We start from the raw sequence: 20,655 nt of genomic DNA on the forward strand, positions 1-20,655 counted from the left end.
TGCAAAACCTACATCCAGCCTTAGAAAGTTAGAGAAGACCTGCCAATGGTTTACTTTTGGCTAACACAGTACATTGTATTATTTTTTGTAAACAAAAGGTTTTAAATTTGCTTATATCCAACCTCACAAGGAGGGGTGGGATATCTTTCTCTGGTTTTCTATACATGCCGCATTTTGCGTGGAGAGATTCGTGGGCTGTTTTATTGTTATTTTTACATTTTTACACCCACTCCATCCTCTTAGGTATGACCTTCACCTGCACCACAGCTCCGATCAGGTGGAGACCCCAAAACGCACTCTAGAGGACACTCCCGAGCACCCTTCAGCCAGCGAGCATATTATTTTCCCCTAGGGTTAATGTAGTTCCCTTTAACTAGAGCCTGGGTTTAGATGAACTGAATTCAGATTATTGAACTGGAGGGGAATGCGTGGCAAAAACCCTTTGCTGTGGGTGAGGGCTGTTTTAAGGAATATGCTGAACCCGCGAAGGAGTGGTTTTGCTTAAGCGCTCTAACGAGATGCTTTTTTCACATGGACCTTGCTTGAGTTCCTAGAGGAGCCCGCTTTTTGAGCGTGTGTTCAGGGTGGCTGGTGGCCGATTGTCGAAGGCGACGGTCAAGGGGAGCGAATTCCCGGGATGGAACTTGACGCGCACCCTGGATTCCCAGTTAGGGCCCTCCCCACCACTGTCTTGGGTGCAGGGGCTACGACTGGCTTTTTTGGCGGGAGGGCAGATTGTGGGAGGAGGATATGGGAAAACTGCCAAGAGCTTTCCCGGGCTCGCAGTGTCTGCGCGCGCCGGCTCACAGCTGAGCCCCCTACTCGGGCCCCGCGTGCAGCCGCGGTAAAAGGGCGTGCACGCGGCAACCGCGGAGCACGCGGGCCAGCGGGGGCGGGGCGCTGGTGGCGGTTGCGGGGCATGCGCGGCTCCGCGCGCGGCTTCTCAAACATGGCGGCAGCGGTGTGAAGATTGGTCCCTGTTCGCGGGAGTCGGCGACTAGTGTGACCGAAATTTGCTCCTTTTGCCGACAAGACCTTAGGTATGTGGCCACTCGGGGCCCCTTGAGGACCAGAGAGGCAGAGCCTTGGCGTCCAGGATCTGGTTGTTTTCCGCGGGTGGATGGGTAGCTCGGAGCCCTTCGCGGCGCATCCCGCGCGAGGAACGCCCCCTCAGCCGCCCCGCGGGATCGGGCCTTAGCTGGGCCCTGCACTTCTGTCGCCCACCTTCGGTGGCCTCATTCCTCGAGGCCAGGGATCCCCTGCCCCACGTAGTGCCCTCAGCCTTTCTCGTGCCGCCTCGAAGAGTCCCCCCGGGTCCCGTTGCACAGCACCCTTCCGAGCATCCTTCGGCAATGAGTGGGGCCGGGTTGGGGCCCCGGGGCGGCACGGGTGGGCGGTGGGGCTGACTTTACGTGGTTGGGGATGACTGTGCGTGGTTTGGGCTTAAACTCGCTCGGTTGCTCCCCGGGGAGTTGTAAAGTAACTTTTGGAGTTTGGAGTGAAATATCAACTCGGAAGGATGCGCCAGTGGCAGAGCGCGGGCTTGGGCATTGGTGCGAGGTGCACCTCGGAGTTGCTCCTGGGGCTCGTGGCAGTTGGGGGTGGGGAGAAGCAGGGGGGCGCGCCAGTGGCCTGTCGGGGTCGAGGGGTTGGTGAGCCGCAGGAGGCCACGGCCCGCTCTCCGATGGGGGGCGGGCAGATAGCGCGGCTGCAACTCTCCGAAGGTGTGGAGGAGCGGAGGGGCGGAGGGGCGGAGGGGCGGCGGGGCGGCGGGGCGGCGGGGCGGCGGGGCGGAGGAGGGGAGGAGCTGAGGAGTGGAAGAGCGGCTGGGGCTTGCGGGGGCGGGCTACGGACCTTTGCTACCTTAGTTTTCAGACAGCGTTCTCGCTTTTCCCACCTGGTTAGTGGTTGTGCTGCATCCTAGTGTGAATCGTCAGAGGTAGAGCGGATGGGTGAATTTAATAGGTTTTGCGCTTTGTGGTTTTACGTAGCTTTGAGGACTAAACAGTAATTGGGCTTCTCCTCCCCCCAAATGTTTTGACAGCACAGGTATTTAAGGTACAAGTTCTCATTTAAGACTGTTGATTTTTTTTAAAAAGGTTGTAAAACATTTGTCATTCTTATAAAGTGTGATTACAATTTCATATTGACCTCTACTTTGAAGAATTAGATTAGCATTGATGCCTTAACTGTAGGGTGACTTTGGGACATCTCTAGAAAGTGAATGGATCGGTTATTAGCGAAATCTGAGGCAGGGAAAGTAAGTACTTCATTGTGATCATATGATTTACAAAATTAAAGTTTTCTTTCCTAAACACTGCAGATACTGCTGCATTTTTAATGATTCCAGAGCTATTTATATTTCCGCTTTGGGGAAAGAATATTATAAGATATATAACATTTATGGAATATAGCTTCCTATGACAAGCAATTGTATAACAATAGTTCATAGATGCAGATTTAATTTTCATCAAGAACAGTGCTTGGGGAGGTTCTTCAATATGACAATTTTTTGCCTTTCTTGCCATTCTTTTTCTGAATTACTCATTAAATAATGTATTTCCAAGGATGAATGTTCTTTTATTCTGTTTGTGGTTTTGTATATTTAATGGAAGAAATGTGAAAATAAGCTTTTGGAAATGAGTACAATTGGGATTTCAAGAAAGGAGTGAGTTTATGAGCACTAACCTGATGTCTTGCATTTGTTCAGCTGTAGCTTTATCCATAGTTTTCAAAACAGTGTGATAGAATTAAAAAAAATTTAGTCTAATACCATTTAAAATGGTTTTGGAATTTTTGAATAAATTTCATATATATTACACAACCATATGTGCTTTTTGAGGGTGTATACCTGTTTACTAAGAGAATCTGACTTGTTTTGAAGTTGATAGTGTGGAAAAAAAATTAACCAAACTACATTGTGTGTGAGGATGCTTTAAAGCTAAGGATGTCATAATGTGTACAAAAAACATTAGAGCCAGTCTTAAAGAAGTGATATCAGTTTTTCTCATGAGGCAGTAGGTCAGTCCTTTCGGTTTATACTTCAGTCAACACATCTTTATTAAGTGTTGATAGTCAACACTGTGCTGTCAGTATGGAGTTCAGTTCAATGTACATTTATTCAGAGGTTGCTATGTGTAGTGGTTTCTGGGTGTTTAAGGCTCTTCATCAGTAGTTTATTCCTGAAAGGTTCAAGGTTCTATAGTTAAGAAAATTAATATGAATGTAGAACAAGCAATCCTTTTATTTCAATGGCAAATTCAGGAATTTTGGTCATAATTCTCTAAATGAAATTCTGGGTGTAACTTAATTTTCTGATTTGTGTAATTTTAACTTATACCTCTTTTGTTCTGATTCTATAAAAGAATACATTTTTATGAGAGGTTGTTTTCTGAGTCAAACATAATGATTGAGGGGAAATTGACTGGTGTAACTTGAAATCAGAATGTGCTTTGGAGACTGGATATTTTTAATGCTAAAAAAACTACTTCTATGACCAAGTAGTTTAGGAGGTAACTAGATATTTACTGACTGGTCATTTAGAGCACTTCCTTTTTGCAAAATGTTTTAGAACTCTCTCTGAGCTCAAAAATGACAAAGGTTATGATAGTCAGCTATAAGCCAGATGTGACTCTTGTTTTCTTTAGGGTTTGTTCCTTTTTAGCTGCCTGCCTGTTCCTCCCAGATGGTTCCTATCTTCCTTCTTCCTGCCCCTGTTCCCTTTGCTGTTGGTGTCTGTTTCCGCATCATTGAAATTGTCAGGGTAATCTTGCACTGCCTCACTGAGAAATAATTGATGATATAGTAAAGTGCCTTGAAAAGGCTGAGTAAATACCAAGTCTTTGAATGAAAATGCCGTAGCCCCTTGTTCCATTTACGGAAGATCCAAATCACAATTTTAGTTTGAGCTCTTGAAGGATGGGAGACAGTAGAAAGAGGAGGACATGTTCACTTGAATATTTTACTGCCCCTCTCTTTGGGTTAATACAAATCACTTGTAACTTTAGTAGCCGGAACACTGGTGCATGCAAGGGATCTTTTACTATTTTAGGTATTAGAATTATTAGTCACCTCTAGTCCTTTTTTTTTTTTTTGGCCAGGTTACCCTGTCTATAACTTTCCCCTCTATTCTCATTTCAGTTGTAAATGGAAATCTGAGTTCATCTCTATTAGCTTCTCTCCCTGGGAAAGACCTCATTGTCTCCTTATTGACTTATTTCTGGTTTTTAGGAAATACAAGATATGAACAAAGTGAGATCTCCCACAGTCATCAACGTTAGAGTCATGAGGCTATGGTAGGAATATTGGTCTGGCATTGCCAGGTGTTTTGTAGTTTGGAGTGAGCAAATCAAGTACCCCTAAGAATTTTAGGAACATTATTAATGTCTGAAAATTACTACATACTATCTTAGAATTTGAAATGATTGTTGATTTCAGAACCCCCTCCCCCCAAAAAGGGAAATTTAAAAAATGGTAAATATTGGTGATTTTGAAAGAAAAAGTTTATCCTTCCTTGGTTTGGGGTCTTAATATTTATGATCTTTTTACCTTGGAGAAATAGATGAAAGAAACCACGGCTGTTTATTTTAGATTAAAATGGGTTAGTATAATTTAGTGGTAAGTTTTCTAGGTTCTAATTAGTTTGGGCTTTGGCTACTCTAAGCATACAAATGCCTTTATTGTAGTGATAACATGTCATTTAAAAAAAGATAGCAGAGATGGTAGCTCTGAAAACCGGATAAGTTGAGAAAATTTCAGAAACTACCCAGGATTTGAAATGTGCATATGTTCTTTGGTTTTCATGAGTAAGGCATTTTTGCTTATTTTGTATTTATGTTGTCTAATATAACTAAATCTTAGCCACCTTAGAAATAATGACACTTGTGATTTTAATGCTAAGTGATTTCTACTGAACATATATCCCTAAATCTTTCTCTTTCATTTTTGGACATGTGATGGAAAGGTTTTAATGTAAGAAATAGGGATAGCTTACTGTGTTAAAAGTGAAAGATTTGAGGCTCCTATAAGCAGTTTATATGATAGTGCTGGTAGCTTAATTTCACAATCATCTGACCTAGGCTAGATGAATTCCTTATTTAACCAGAGTAAAAAAAAAAAAAGCTTTGTATGAGTAAAGAGCTGGGAAACATTTGAAAATGGAGAGCATTTGATTGCCTACTACTTGTGATCTATGTTTATGGCAGTGGCTCTGCCCCTTCCTATGTTTGTAGGAGCAAATTGTTATAAGAGCGGAAAGAGTGCCCACCTTTTGTGGTAACATGCCATTGTAAAATTCAGATGGGACAGATATATTGCAATTCTAGAGCATACCTTAAAAGGATGCTTTCTTTTCTCAGGGAAAGTTGGTGAGACTCTTTTTGCTTCTTGTCTTTAGACTACATATTTGATTTATCTGGACCTTTGTTTCTCATAAGGATTAACTGGTGCTGAATTCCAGACATAAACAGCTTCATTTGCTTAGGCTTTTAAGCACGTGTATTGACAAAGTTCTTATTTTTTTAAACATTTACTCACTTTTCCCACCTTTCATCATTTTTAGCTGGTTTAAGATTTTGATTATATATTTAGTTTTAAATTAAGCAGTGAATGAATCAGATGTGTTTCTTCTCCAGTTCTCTTGCCTTTGAATACAGTTGTAAACATGTGCCCTTTGCTGTGAAATGTGTCTTTTTCTTTTGATAGATTCAAAGTATTATTTGGAGTATTTTTCAATATAAAGGTTTTTGAAAAGTAATGATCAGTATTATCTTTATTTTTTATTAACTTGGTAGAGTTTTAATACATCTGTTAAACACATTGTCTTTGATGGTTATTAAAAGAAAATATAGTACTCAATAATGATAAGTATATTTATATATTGCTTGGTTTAGACTAGAAACTCTGAGATTTTTTGAGGTTGTAGAAATATTTAAATAAGCAATTCACTGACACCTGCCTCATATTTGAAGCATTGTCAGGGATGTTTAGTTTTCTGGTCACTTCACATTTTGGTTTATGGCATGCTTTCTGTAGCCTGTTGTCTAGCAGGAATTGTCGTTGTCATCATTCCCATTATTTCTTGTAGGGCTGGTGTTAGAAACCATAAATCTAGACTGCTGTGATAATAGGAACAGGCTGTAACCTGACCCAGTTCCTTGGTTGAAATGTGGCATGGAGAGCTGCCTGTAGTAGTAAATTGACATGCCCTGCTATTAAGTCCAGTCCTCTGCAAATGTCAGTGGGCAGCAGATCTTTAGGCAATTAACCTGTGGCTATGCTTTAGAACTTTAGGCATTTGCAAGTATAAACTGGGATTTTTGCAACCCTTGACTTTCATTTATTTGTTTTCTGACATAACATACTTCTTAACTAAATGCATAATTTTCACATACATTATTTTAAAATTGTAAGTATTAATTATTTTAACTTGTAGGCTGTTTTTAGATAAATTAAAAATTCTTGAAAATAGTTGTTTTGGGGGGACTTGTTTTTACACAGAAAAAGATTAACTTCTAATTTGTTGCAGTCAATTTTACTAAAGCATAATTAAAATTGCCTCTCTAGAATCCTTAATTTCCTCCAGAAGGCTTGATTTGATAAACCATCACTACCAAAAATGTTCATTCCTAATATTTATTATCGACAATTCAGAGATGAAAATTTATTTTTAAAGGTAATCACACATTAAAATTTAGTTTTTTCTGTTTACTTTTATAGATATATCAGAAAATGGGAAATTTGATAATTTACTTGAGTAGAATCTTAACGTGATGAATCATGTCCAATTTAACAGGTTATATATGGCTGTACAATGGATATATATGCTTTTTCTATCCTGTACTAGGATAATCACCATTACCAGAAGCAAAATTTTAGTTAAAAGAGCTAGCTTTTCTTTGTAAAAGGAAAATAATATAGCTGTAATGTATCTGAATCAAATCAATGTGTGTTCTTGCATTTAAGCATAAATGTGAAATAACCTTGAAACCAAAGTTTCAAGCCAAAATAAATTATTTTCCAGTCAAAACGAAAAACTTAAAGGTATTTTTTGCAGTTAACTCAGACTTCTCTATCATCCTTTTGTGTATCTACTGGGCAATAAAGAGCTATTTTGTTTGTTTTTCAAGTTTAAAAGCAGTGTCTATATAATGAGGTAGACTAAAAATGAAAAAAAAATTCTACTTATGCTATTTCATTAACAGTCTCTGGTGAGTTATATGTGTGTACTATAATTTCCATCACTTATTCCATCATTTTCTTTAAAACTACCAACAAACATATTTATTAATCTTTATTAGCCTTGAAACTTCTTACTGTTGATATATATATTCAAGGGTATAGAATGAAATATTTTTGCAGTTAGATTATTTTTTTGTGTAGGGACTTTGTTTTCCTTTTTTGTGTGAATGTTGGTTTAAGCACATGTTTTGGTTCCAACTGTTATGTAATTAGAACTTATACACTGAATTCTGGTACAACATATATCCCTAGTTGCTCTTCTCCCTGAAAAAAAAAAATACCTGTAGTACTAACCCATTTATGCTGGGGCCTATCTTTTTGGGACCTCAAACATCCTAGAAATCAAATCCAGAGTAGAAACATAAAGGTCTGGTAGATGTTGGAAAATAAAGAGATGTGGAGAGCCAGGAACTATCTTTAAGATCTCCAAGAATTTTCTCCTTGGCCTGTTGACCTAGAGTTGTGTGTAAATGAAGACAGCAGATTAGACATTGAGAAAAAGAACAGAGAGGACAACGATGACAGCCAAGAGAAAAATCTTACCACATTTTAAAAAACTGAAGTGTTCTGGTGCTGTGTAATTTAGGTATAAGTAACCTGTAGCACAGCAGATTTTATTTACTTGTTTAGCAAACATTTTGGGGGCCCTATTATGTGATGGACACTGGATAGACACTGGAGAATACAAAGATGAACCAGACATGATATTGTCCCCAAAAGCTTATAGTCTACCAGGGGAGATAAGGAATGTACATAAACAATACAGAAGCAATTTTGGCATAATGGTTTTAAACATTCATGGGCCTAGGTTCAAATCTAATTGGGTGATCTTATGCAGCTCTTTGAGCCTCAGTATCCTTAACTTTCAAATGGACATTAATAACAGTATCAATTGATAACAGGCTTCAGATAAGAAAAATGTATAAAAGTCCCTAGTAGGGTATCAGTCATTTAGCAAGAGCTCAATAAGTGACAGCTCTTAGTAGTATTATTACCACGGCCAACACCACCATCATTAGACCCCAGGGACTGTAATCTTTTATTTTCTTCTGTCTTCATGGATCTATTCTGTCCAGGATGCGTAGTGTATCTTTTTATTTCTCCCTTTCAAAGCATGTACAGTATATTGGAATCTTGTCTTTTGGTGTCTGACAAACTAGATTTGAATAATTTTTCTTTCACTACCAGCTTTCTGATTTGAACTTGATAAGATAGGAGGGGAATCAAAGATGACTTGTAACTCAGAAAGATTGGGAGTTCATAGTGCCTGTTAAAATAGGAAGCAGAGGAAGAGGAGCAAATTTTGGAGGGCAAAAGAGTTTGATTTTTTAAAAAATGTAGTGTTTGAGGTGATTGTGAGGCATTCAAAGTGATGTTCAATTGGCTAGACGAGAAATTTTGGAGAGAGATGAGGACTAGCGATACTAATATAGGAGACATCCACATGGGGTGTTATATCAGCCATGGAATAGAATGAGATTCTAGACTCTAAAATTTTTAGAATCTCGATGAACAGATTGAGTGACTAAGGAAGATCAATGGCTAGGATAGAAGAAGGAAGTAGACACAGGGATAAGAGAGGTAGGACAACCAGGAAATAACACATGTCTGAGACTCAGAGAGGAGAGGTGTCAGGAATGAAGGGTTACCTACCACAGAGGGCTTCTGAAGTGTCAAGGAGAATGACTGAAATGGGGTTTGATGTCCAGGAGGCAAGTGAAGACTTGGAAGCAGTTATAGGAGAAGAGGGAAGGTAGAGGCCAAGTTGCAGAAAGTGAGGTATCGCAGCAATTCTTTGTATTATGGGTATTATCATATTACCAAAATCCTGGTGGCCATCAGGAAAAGATTAATCTGGTAAATATATAACATGGTTTGAGAGTCTTTTCTACACCAGTAAAAATTTGATGTTATCTAAATTTAAGGTCACTTTTTCAAATATGTGGGTTTTAATATCTGTCAAATGGGAGGTTCAGTGGACAAGTCTAATAATGCTTAAGTTTGGACATTATTCCCACCTATGGGACTTCTGTCTGAGAAAAATGGCAGGAAACCTTGCTGTTGATGTGGGAACAAATTTATATTTTTCAGCTCAACATCTGTGTTTAGTTTATTTTATACTCTCTCAGGTTGCTATAATTCTATTTTATAACAGCTGAAATGTAAAGGGACCTGGGAAAATTTTTGCTTGTTAAACTTATTTAGTTCCTGTCCTTGTCACCCTTGTTGACTCTTCAGGTAGTAGTCTCTAATTAGAGACTCATGGTATATATAATACCTTATCTTCAAAATAAAACACACAAAAAAAGGAAGGGCAAAACAAAAACAAAAACCCCAAGAAAACAAATAATGGAAGGATTCTGTAATCTTAGAATTATAGACTCCTTAACTTGCTAAATAGTCCTTTAAAACTGTCTTTCTTAAAACAAAACAAAACAAAACAAAACTCCAACCAAACTAGAATTTTCTTCAGAATCAGATAAGTGCAACTGGAGTTTTAGGTTTAATAATTTCTCTATTAATTACTGTTTACATTGTTTAATAATATTGAGAAAATGGTTTAAAACAATATAAGACTTTTCAAAGCATTTTTTTGGGTCTCTTAGTGATTAAATCTGTGCCAAGATACAAGCAACAAAACAAATGGTTTTGTTTTGTAAAAGATCCCAGGCTGTTGTGTATGCTTGGTCAAAGCCTGCTAGATTTAGTGTAACTGATCTTTTGGTAAAGGAAATTTAAATGTCAGACACTATAAAATAGTGTGAATGTAATACCTTTTTTTGGCTTATTTATATTTCAGGGTTGTTGGGTTTTTTTAATGCATTTAATGAAGCAACTTCTTATGGTGGTAAAAACTAAACAAAGCTTTTTTTTTTTTTTTCTCACCAAAGTGTTCTCTGCCATGTAACATTGAGCACTACTTAGGGTGGGGTCTTAATTTGAGTCTTTGTTAAAGTGCTGAAGCAGTTCAAAGTATATTGAGAGCAAAGTTAAGCTTTTTCTGCAGTTTTCTCTGGGGTTTAACTTTGCACTTTTATTATTGTCCAGTTTTTATTTTAGATAAAATGTTGGCTTTATGAATTTATCATATAGGAAGAATTTCATTTGAAGATTATGATATATAGGATTTGGAAAATATACATTTAAGAGTGATTTAAATATATGGATTTACATATGTGATTTTAAAAAATTGAAAGGATATATACTATATGGTTAACAGCAGGTTATTATTGTTTGATGGTGGATTATAGGTGATTTTTTCCCTTTTGCTTGTGGGGGGTGATGAATGTATAAAAAAGAAAAAACCTATTCTAGCTTCTAGGAGTCCACAAAGGCTTTTTTGGTTCACAAAGGGCCAAAATTTATTTTCAGTACTCACCAACCCTAAAGGAAATAATATATTCATGAATAATTATACCTCAGAGTTATACAACATAGGGTGACATCAAGTTTCTTGTGGCTTTAGCTAGAATATGTAAGTTTTCCGATAATGCTGATTATTAGATGGCAGCTGCTTTCTTTGGTAATTATATGTCTGGGCATTATAAATACATGTGTGTATGTATATATGTGTATTTATTTAGTACTGTTTAAGAGTGACATAAACTTAGCATTTCTGTTTCTTTTTTAATTTTAATTTTTATTAAACTTTATTGGGTAACATTGGTTAATAACATTATATAAATTTCAGGTGTACGACATTATAGTACAATGTCTGTATACTCAATTGTGTGCTCAGCACCCAAAATCTAGTTTACTTCCATTAGCATATACTTAAAGCACTTTTGTTTCTTTAAACACCTTTTTGGTCCATACTTTGAAAGAATAATTAAGTAATGTTCAGGTATCATTACAACATAATGTTAAGTGTTAATGCTGAAACTCACTCATCTCAGGGAATTTTAACTAGGGCAGATGGGATGGGATAAAAAACAGTCTTTGAGCTTCCACTTATTCATGATACTATGCTGGGTGCTCTACCTATACTGTCTTTAATTTTCATGACTACACTATGAAGTGTACATGGTATTACTTTTAATTTACATACGGGAAAATGAAGACTCAGAGAGATGAAGTAACTTGAATGGCTTTAAGCACTTGAAATAATATTAATATGTAGTTGATATGGCTACCATCACAATATAATTTTTTTCTTCAAGAATATGTATAATTTGTTAAGTGTGATAGACCAGCATTGCATATATAGAGCTTCTTAATAATATAACAACATTTAGGGATTTATGAAAAAAAAACTTATCAGAGCACTCCCTCCCCCCATGAAAATAACTCTCTCTGATTATTTAATAGATACCATTGTGAAGAATTCAATTAATACATAGAAATATAAGGAAGAAAATAAAGTTCACCCAAAATCTCACCACCTATGATGCAAAAACAGGAGAATTACCAAAATATTTTTGTATTACTTTATGCAAACTTACGATTTTATACAAATAGGATTATATCACACAGGAGATATTTATAAAATACCATCTCTCCCACTCTCTCAGCTCCCCCACAACACCCAGTCAGTACATACCATCATCTTTACCATCACAAGCTAGTATATATCCTATGTTCCTCTCCATGCTTAAATCTTTTGCTCATATAATCCTATACAGACCTATATGTACAGTTATAGTGAATTTTAGCCACTATTAGTCACTATCAGTGAACATTTAAGTACTTTTTAAGTGTAAGGCTTTGTGCTAGTTGTATGAGAGCTGCAATGGCCTGTATTCTCAATCACTTTGCAATCTGTGAGGAAAGGTGAGCAGGTGAATAACTTGTATTATACAAGACTGACTTTGATATCTGCTGTTGGGTAGAAATATTGGGTGGGAACACAGCGTGGGAAGCCCTGCAGGGAATCTTTCAGAGGGCAGAGGCTCTGCCTTTTTTAATCTTATGGGCATAAACACTTGACACATGAGGTTATGCTCAGTGTCTGTAAATAAAGTCATGTGAATAAAGTCAAGTTCAAGTGAAACAAAAAAAAATTATTCTGTTGACTGGTTTAAATGGATTAGCTCTTATAGTTTGAAAGCCCAGTAGAAAAGTAATTCGTATATTGGTTTTGTTTCTTTGGAGTGGAATTATCCATTTTCCCATCAGGGATTTAATTTTTTTCCTTTGAGGTTTAGGCATTTTGTAGTAAGGAGGAGGCTGTAGTATTTTGCTGCTCAGTTTTGTCTGTATAGTACATGGCAGTTTGTAGTTTAAGACAGCATAAGTAGTCATACTTTCTAACACAGAAATCCTTCTTTGCTCAAAAGTAAGCTTAAACATTCACTTTGATCTTAGATTTAGAGCCTAGGTTGAGTGAGAATTTACATATTTACATATGCCAAATATAAAACTTGGATAGCAAGCATATTGGGGAGAGTCAGAGGATAATATAAATTTTCAATGAAACGTATGAATTTCAGAATGTTTGAAAAGAAATAGGTTTACAGTTGCGAGCCACAGAATTTATTCTTGTATTATTATTTATTAATTATTGTATTATTTTCCATACAAACAACTTTAAACCCACTGTTGCCCCACTCTGTATATAAAGGAAATAAAATAGGGCCAAGATCATATTTCCCCCCTAAAGGGAAAACTATTTCATTTAACATTGAAATGATTGGTGTAGTGAAATATGGGAGCCACATGGCTCAAGAGGGAAAACAGTAAAGGCTGTCTACTTTATAGCGAAAGAAGAATGTTTAGGGCAAATTATTTTGATTTTATCGTGACCCTGAAAGAATCCTTAAATTGCCATAGTGGACGCAATCTCACTTTTGATAGTGGTTTCGAACTACTCACTGGTTTGTGTTTAACTCTTAAGAAAGTTCTGTTTTTATAGAAACACTTGTTCTATATTCCTACCAGCAGTGTATGAGAGGTCCAGTTCCACATCCTTATCAGCATTTGGTATTGTTAGTCTCTTTAGTTTTAGCCATTTATGCAATGGTATCTAATTGTGTTTTTAATTTGAGCTTCCCTGAATACTGATGATGTTGAGTATATTTCCATGTGCTGTTGGCCATTAGTGTATCTTTATTTATTTTTTTAAATTAATTAATTTTTATTCAGTTACAATTGTCTGCATTTTCTCCCCTTCTGTCCACCCCACCCCAGCCAGCCCCACCTCCCTCCCCCACCTCTACCCTTCCCCTTGATTTTGTCCTTGTGTCCTTTATAGTAGCTCCTATAGACCCCTCTCCCCACTATCCCCTCCCCACTCCCCTGTGGCTATTGTTACAATGTTCTTAATTTCAATGTCTCTGGTTATATTTTGTTTGCTTTTTTCTTTTGTTGATTATGTTCCAGTTAAAGGTGAGATATATGGTATTTGTCCCTCACAGCCTGGCTTATTTCACTTAGCATAATGCTCTCCAGTTCCATCCATGCCATTGCAAAGGGTATAAGCTCCTCCTTTCTCTCTGCTGCGTAGAATTCCATTGTGTAAATGTACCATAATTTTTTGATCCACTCATTTGCTGATGGGCACTTAGGTTGCTTCCAGTACTTGGCTATTGTAAATTGTCCTGCTATGAACATTGGGGTGCATAGGTTCTTTTGGATGGGTGTTTCAGGGTTCTTAGGGTATAATCCTAGCAGCGGAATTGCTGGGTCAAAGGGCAGTTCCACTTTTAGTTTTCTGAGGCAATTCCATACTGTTTTCCACAGTGGCCGCACCAGTCTGCATTCCCACCAACAGTGCACTAGGGTTCCCTTTTCTCCGCATCCTCTCCAACATTTGTTTGTGGATTTGTTTATGTTGGCCACTCTGACTGGTGTGAGATGGTACCTCATTGTGGTTTTAATTTGCATCTCTCTGATGGCTAGTGATGCTGAGCATCTTTTCATATGTCTCTGGGCCCTCTGTATGTCTTCCTTGGAGAAGTGTCTGTTCAAGTCCTTTGCCCATTTTTAATTGGGTTGTTTGTCTTCCTGGACTGGAGTCGTGTGAGTTCTTTATATATTTTGGAGATCAGGCCCTTGTCTGAGGTATCATTGGCAAATATGTTTTCCCATACTGTTGGTTCTCTTTGTAATTTGGTGCTGTTTTCTTTAGCCACACAGAAGCTTTTTATTTTGATGAGGTCCCATTTGTTTATTCTTTCCTTTATGTCCCTTGCTTTAGGGGATGTGTCTGTGAGGATGTTGCTGCGTGGAATGTCTGAGATTTTCCTGCCAATGTTTTCCTCAAGGACTTTTATGGTGTTACGACTTATATTTAAGTCTTTTATCCATCTTGAGTTTATTTTCGTGTATGGTGTAAGTTGGTAATCGAGTTTCATTTTTTTGCATGTAGCTGTCCAAATCTCCCAACACCATCTGTTGAAGAGACTATTTTTTCTCCATTTTATGCTTCTGCCTCCTTAGTCAAATATTAATTGACTGTAAAGACTTGGGTTTATCTCTGGGCTCTCTGTTCTGTTCCATTGGTCTATGTGCCTGTTTTTATGCCAGTACCAGGCTGTTTTGATGCCAGTACAGTGGTCTTGTAGTACAGTTTGATATCAGGTATTGTGATCCCTCCTGCTTTGTTCTTTTTCCTCAGAATTGCTGCAGCTATTCGGGGTCGTTTATGGTTCCTTATAAATTTCTGAAATGTTTGTTCTATATCTGTGAAATATGTCATAGGTACTTTAATAGGGATTGCATTGAATCTATAAATTGCTTTGGGTAGTATGGCCATTTTGATGATGTTAATTCTTCCAATCCATGAGCATGGTACATGCTTCCATTTGTTTGTGTCTTCCTTAATTTCTTTCTTCAGTGTTGTGTAGTTTTCTGAGTACAGGTCTTTTACCTCCTTGGTTAGGTTTATTCCTAGGTACTTTATTTTTCTTGTTGACATATCAAATGGGATTTTTTTCCTGATTTCTGTTTCTGCAGTTTCATTGTTGGTATACAGGAATGCCTTTGATTTCTGAGTATTGACTTTGTATCCAGCTGTTTTGCCAAATTCATTTATTAGGTCGAGTAGTTTTTTGGTGGAGTCTATAGGATTTTCGATGTACACTATCATGTCATCTGCAAACAGTGACAGTTTCATTTCCTCCTTTCCAATTTGGATGCCTTTTATTTCTTTTTCTTGTCTGATTGCTGTGGCTAGGATTTCCAGTATTATGTTGAATAGGAGTGGTGAGAGAGGACATCCTTGTCTTGTTCCTGATCTTAGTGGGAAAGCTCTAAGTTTTTGTCCATTGAGTATGATTTTGGCTGTACGTCTCTCATATATGGCCTTTATTATGTTGAGGAATGCTCCCTCTATTCCCACTTTGTTGAGGGTTTTTATCATAAATGGGTGCTGTACCTTATCAAATGCTTTTTCCGCATCTATTGATATGGTCAAGTGGATTTTGTCTTTGCTTTTGTTTATGTGGTGTATTATGTTTATTGATTTGTGAATATTGTACCATCCTTGCATCCCTGGGATGAGTCCCACTTGGTCATGGTGGATGATCTTTTTAATGTATTGCTGGATGCGGTTTGCCAATATTTTGTTGAGGATTTTAGCATCTGTGTTCATCAGTGATATTGGCCTGAAGTTTTCTTTCTTTGTTATGTCTTTATCTGGTTTTGGGATTAGGATGATGTTGGCTTCGTAAAACAAGTTTGGGAGTCTTCCATCTTCTTGAATTTTTTGAAATAATCTGTGGAGGATGGGCGTTAGCTCCCCCTTAAATGCTCTGTAGAATTCTCCTGTGAATCCATCTGGTCCAGGGCTTTTGTGTGTCAGAAGCTTTTTGATTACTGTTTCAATTTCATCAGGCATTACTGGTCTGTTCAGGCTTTGTGCTTCTTCCTCATTGAGTTTTGGAAGGTTATATTTTTCTAGAAATTTGTCCATTTCATCTAGGTTTTCAAATTTTCTGGCATACAGTTCTTCATAGTAATTTCTTACAATCCTTTGTATCTCGGTGCTATCCGTTGTAGTCTCTCCTCTTTCCTTTCTGATTGTGTTTATTTGGGTCCTCTCTCTTTTTTTCTTGATGAGCCTGCTTAAGGGCTTGTTGATTTTGTTTATCTTTTCAAAGAACCAGCTCCTGGATTCGTTGATCCTTACAATTGTGCTTTTAGTCTCTATGTCATTTAATTCTGCTCTGATCTTGGTTATTTCCTTTCTTCTACTTGCTCTGGGCTGTCTTTGTTGTTGTTCCTCGAGTTCTTGTAGGTGTATGGTTAGGTTGTTTATTTGAGCTGTTTCTATTCTTTCTAGGTAGGCCTGTATCGCTATAAACTTCCCTCTTAGGACTGCCTTTGCTGTGTCCCACAGGTTTTGGATTGTTTTGAGTTCATTTTCGTTTGTTTCCAGGAACTTGTTGATTTCTTCTCTGATCTCATTTTTCACCCATTCATTGTTTAATAGCATGCTATTCAATCTCCATGTTTTTGAGTGTTTGGGGGTTTTTTCCTTGAGATTTGTTTCTAGTTTCAGTCCCTTATGGTCAGAGAAAATGCCTGATATAATTTCAATTTTCTTGAATTTGTTTAGGCTTGTTTTGTGTCCTATCATGTGGTCTATCTTTGAAAATGTTCCATGTGCATTTGAAGAGAATGTGTATTTTGCCTCTTTGGGATGAAAGGCTCTATATATATCAGTTAAGTTCATTTCATCCAAGGCCTTGTCCAATGCCACAATATCTTTGTTGATATTTTGTTTAGAAGATCTGTCCATCTTTGACAGTGGGGTATTAAAATCCCCTACTATAATTGTGTTGCTGTCAATATCTTTCTTGAAGTCCTTCAAGATTTTCTTTATGTATTTGGGTCCTCCTATGTTGGGAGCATATATATTTACAATGTTTATGTCTTCTTGGTGGATTCTTCTTTTGAGTATTATGAAGTGACCATCTGGGTCTCTCTTTATGGTCCTTCTTTGGAAGTCTATTTTGTCTGATATGAGTATTGCTACCCTGCTTTTTTTTCCTGTCCATTTGCTTGGAATATTTGTTTCCAGCCTTTCACTTTCAGTCTGTGTAGGTCTTCTGTCCCGAGGTGGGTCTCTTGTAGGCAGCATATGTGTGGGTCATGCTTTCTTATCCGTTGAGCTATTCTATGTCTTTTGATTGGAACATTTAATCCATTTACATTTAAGGTTATTATTGATAGGTATTTATTCATTACCGATTCTTTGTACCTGTGTTCTTCCCTCTTTCTCTCTTTTCCTTCCTTTCCTTACAGCAGCCCCTTTAGCATGTCTTGCAGAGCTGGTTTGGTGGAGGTATATTCTTTTAGACTTCTTTTGTCTGGAAAACTCCTTATTTGGCCTTCTATCTTGATTGAGAGCCTTGCTGGGTAAAGTAGTCTTGGTTGCAGTCCTCTGGTTCTCATCACTGGGAATATTTTTTGCCATTCTCTTCTGGCTTGGAGCGTTTCCATTGAGAATTCACTTGCTAACCTTATTGGGGCTCCCTTGTATGTTACTTCCTTTTTTTCCCTTGCTGCCTTTAATATTATTTCTTTGTCTTGGAATTTTGCCATTTTAATTATGATGTGTCTTGCAGTGGGCCTCTTTGGGTTCCTCTTGATTGGGACTCTGTGATTCCTGGATTTGGGTGACTTTTTCTCTCATCAAATTAGGGAAATTTTCCATCATTACTTTTTCAAACAGGTTTTCTATCCCTTGCTCTTCTTCTTCTCCTTCTGGTATCCCTATTATAAGGATATTATTGCGTTTCATGTTGTCCTGCATTTCCCTTAACCCCTCTTCATTCTTTCTGAGCCTCTTTTCCTTATCTTGCTCATTCTGGGTATTTTTTTTCTACCTTGTCCTCCAGTTCGCTGATCCAGTCCTCTGCTTCATCAAGCCTGCTTTTGATTCCTTCTACTGTGTTCTTCAGTTCAGAAATTGTATTCGTCATTTCCTCTTGGCCTTTGTTGATAGTTTCTATTTCCTTTTTCATGTTGATATAGTTTGCAGTGAGTTCATTGTAGTTTCCCTGTAGTTTTTGGTAATTTTGTGTGAGCTCATTAAGCTTCCTTATAACCAATTCCTTGAACTCAGAATCTGATAGTTGACTTGCCTCTTTTTCATTTAGCATTGTTTCTGAGACTTCCCCCTTTGCTTTCATTTGGGGGTTGTTTCTTTGTCTTCCCATTGTTTGTGAGATTCTTCCTGTTAGCCTCTGCTTCTTAAGTTGCTCTGTTCTGACCCCCTGAGTTTTTGGCGTAAACTTCTGTGGTAGAATACCTGTGAGATTTTGTGTACAGTCTCCTTGATCTCCTGATCTTACTGATCTTGGGCTGTGGTTTCTGTTGGCTCTGTGTATGTCTTTGGTTTTTGATTCTTGTTGGGTCTTTCTTTGGTGGGTCTTTCCTACCAGCTGGTTATCTGAGGGTCAGTCTGTCCCCCACCTCTTGTCTTCTGTTGTGCAGGTGTGGGCTGGTTGTGTTGGAGCTGGTTCTTCAGTGTTTTCAAGGTTTTGAGGCTTTTCTCTTGCTCTTGTTCAGTTGTTTGTTCTCACTATTTAGTTGTATCTCCAGATAGGTCCTGGGTTGAGTCAATGTGACTTCCACTCCCTCCTTCACCTTCTTCTGTTGTTTATGTTGGTGATTCCTTTGTTGGTGGGTTTCCTCTTCCAGGAGGAATCCTGGTGTTCCCAGTTTCTACCCACTCTTTTTATGGTAGGCCTTCTCTGGGCTATGGGTGTGCGTGCAGAGCCTTCCTTGATTCGCACTCTCCCTGGTTCCTGTGGTCTCAGTTCCCTCCGAGATGAGGTGCAGACACTCCAAATTCGCTGGGCACCCTCCCCCAGGTGGTGCCTGCAGTCTCAGCTCCCTCCGAGATGAGGTGCGCGCACTCCCCGGTGGATAGGAACACTCCCGGTTGTTGGGCACCCTTCCCTGGGTGGTGCCTGTAGTCTCAGCTACCTCCAAGATGAGGTGCGCAAAGTCCCAGGTTGATGCGCACACTCCGCACACTCCCCGGACTGGCGAGTGGCCGGGTGGAGAGCAGACTGGAGCTGTTGCTGTAAGGGAATTCCCCAAAGTGCCCCAGAGGGTCTTTTTCTTTTGGGAAAAATCCTCCTCGATCCTGTGGCTCCCTCCATACAAGGAAGGGCCTGACCTCTCACACAGCCCACCTCTCCAGCTAGGCAGGGGGCTGTCCGGGTCAGGATTGCATGCAGCCCAACTTTCAACTCTCCTCGGCCAGCGCCTGTGGTCTCCCTGGGTTTTCCACTTCGTCCTTATTCCCCTCCCTGCGACTTCAGGCAACCGGGTCTCTCACAGTATTGCTCAGGCCTTGTTTGACAGCGGAGGGGGCCGTTAACCAGTTCTCTCCCAGGAGTCCTGCAGCAGGCCCCGCACAGGTGGGCCTGGGGCTGCAGCTGCCCTGGTCCCCGCGTTGGTCCCAGGGACCTTTTTGGCTTCAGGCAATCCCCTTACCTTCTGTTTTCTCAGTGTCCTCTGTACTTTTTGGTCTCCTATCTTCATAAACGCTGGGCTGCTTTTGGCTGTTGGCTTTGTTTCTCAGTGGAGTGGGTAGGTGTTTCACCCAGGTGCAGGGGGAAGTTAACTCCGCTCCCACCTATCTCGCCTCCATCTTCTCCTCTCCTGTGTATCGTTAACAAAGTAGTTGTTCAGATCTTTTGCCAATTATGTTTTTATTGGGCTGTTTGTCTTTTTTTTAATTGAGTTATTAGAGTTCTTCTGCATACAGATTTTTTAAAAAATCAGATACATGTTTTTATTATTTTATTTTCTTAACAGTGTCATTGGAAAAGCAGTTGTTAGTTTTTTTTTTCTTTATATATTTATTAATTATGCTGTTACTGTTGTCCCATTTCCCGCCCCCCTCACTCTACTCCATCCTGCCCACCTCTTCCCTCCCACATTCCCCCCCCTATAGTTCATGTCCATGGGTCATACTTATAAGTTCTTTGGCTTCTACATTTCCTACACTATTCTTACCCTCCCCCTGTCTATTTCCCACCTATCATCTATGCTACATATTCTCTGTACCTTTCCCCCCTCTCCCCCTCCCACTCCCCTATTGACAACCCTCCATGTGATCTCCATCTCTATGGTTCTGTTCCTGTTCTAGTTGTTTGCCTAGTTTGCTCTTGTTTTTGTTTTAGGTGTGGTTGTTAATAAGTGTGAGTTTGCTGTCATTTTTACTGTTCATATTTTTGATCTTCTTTTTCTTAGGTAAGTCCCTTTAACATTTCATATAATAAGGGCTTGGTGATGATGAACTTCTTTAACTTGACCTTATCTGAGAAGCACTTTATCTGCCCTTCCATTCTAAATGATAGCTTTGCTGGATACAGTAATCTTGGATGTAGGTCCTTGCCTTTCATGACTTGGAATACTTCTTGCCAGCCCCTTCTTGCCTGTAAGGTCTCTTTGGAGAAATCAGCTGACAGTCTTATGGGAACCCCTTTGTAGGTAACTGTGTCCTTTTCTCTTGCT

General features: G+C 38.9%; 1 protein-coding gene across 3 annotated transcripts in view; it reads left to right on the forward strand.

The window, feature by feature from the left end:
- The first annotated feature begins 936 nt into the window (after window positions 1-936).
- SCML2 (Scm polycomb group protein like 2) overlaps window positions 937-20,655 on the forward strand; it is a 103,646-nt gene continuing 83,927 nt past the window's right edge. Inside the window, exon 1 of one of the 3 annotated variants that reach the window (XM_053917663.1) lies at window positions 937-1,040. The gene's annotated coding sequence lies outside the window, so the exon portion shown is untranslated. The remainder of the gene's footprint in view (window positions 1,041-20,655) is intronic. The other 2 variants (XM_053917662.1, XM_071220304.1) reach the window with 2 other exon arrangements.

Source organism: Desmodus rotundus, chromosome X (assembly GCF_022682495.2).
Source record: "Desmodus rotundus isolate HL8 chromosome X, HLdesRot8A.1, whole genome shotgun sequence".
In the NCBI taxonomy this organism is placed as follows: Eukaryota; Metazoa; Chordata; class Mammalia; order Chiroptera; family Phyllostomidae; genus Desmodus; species Desmodus rotundus.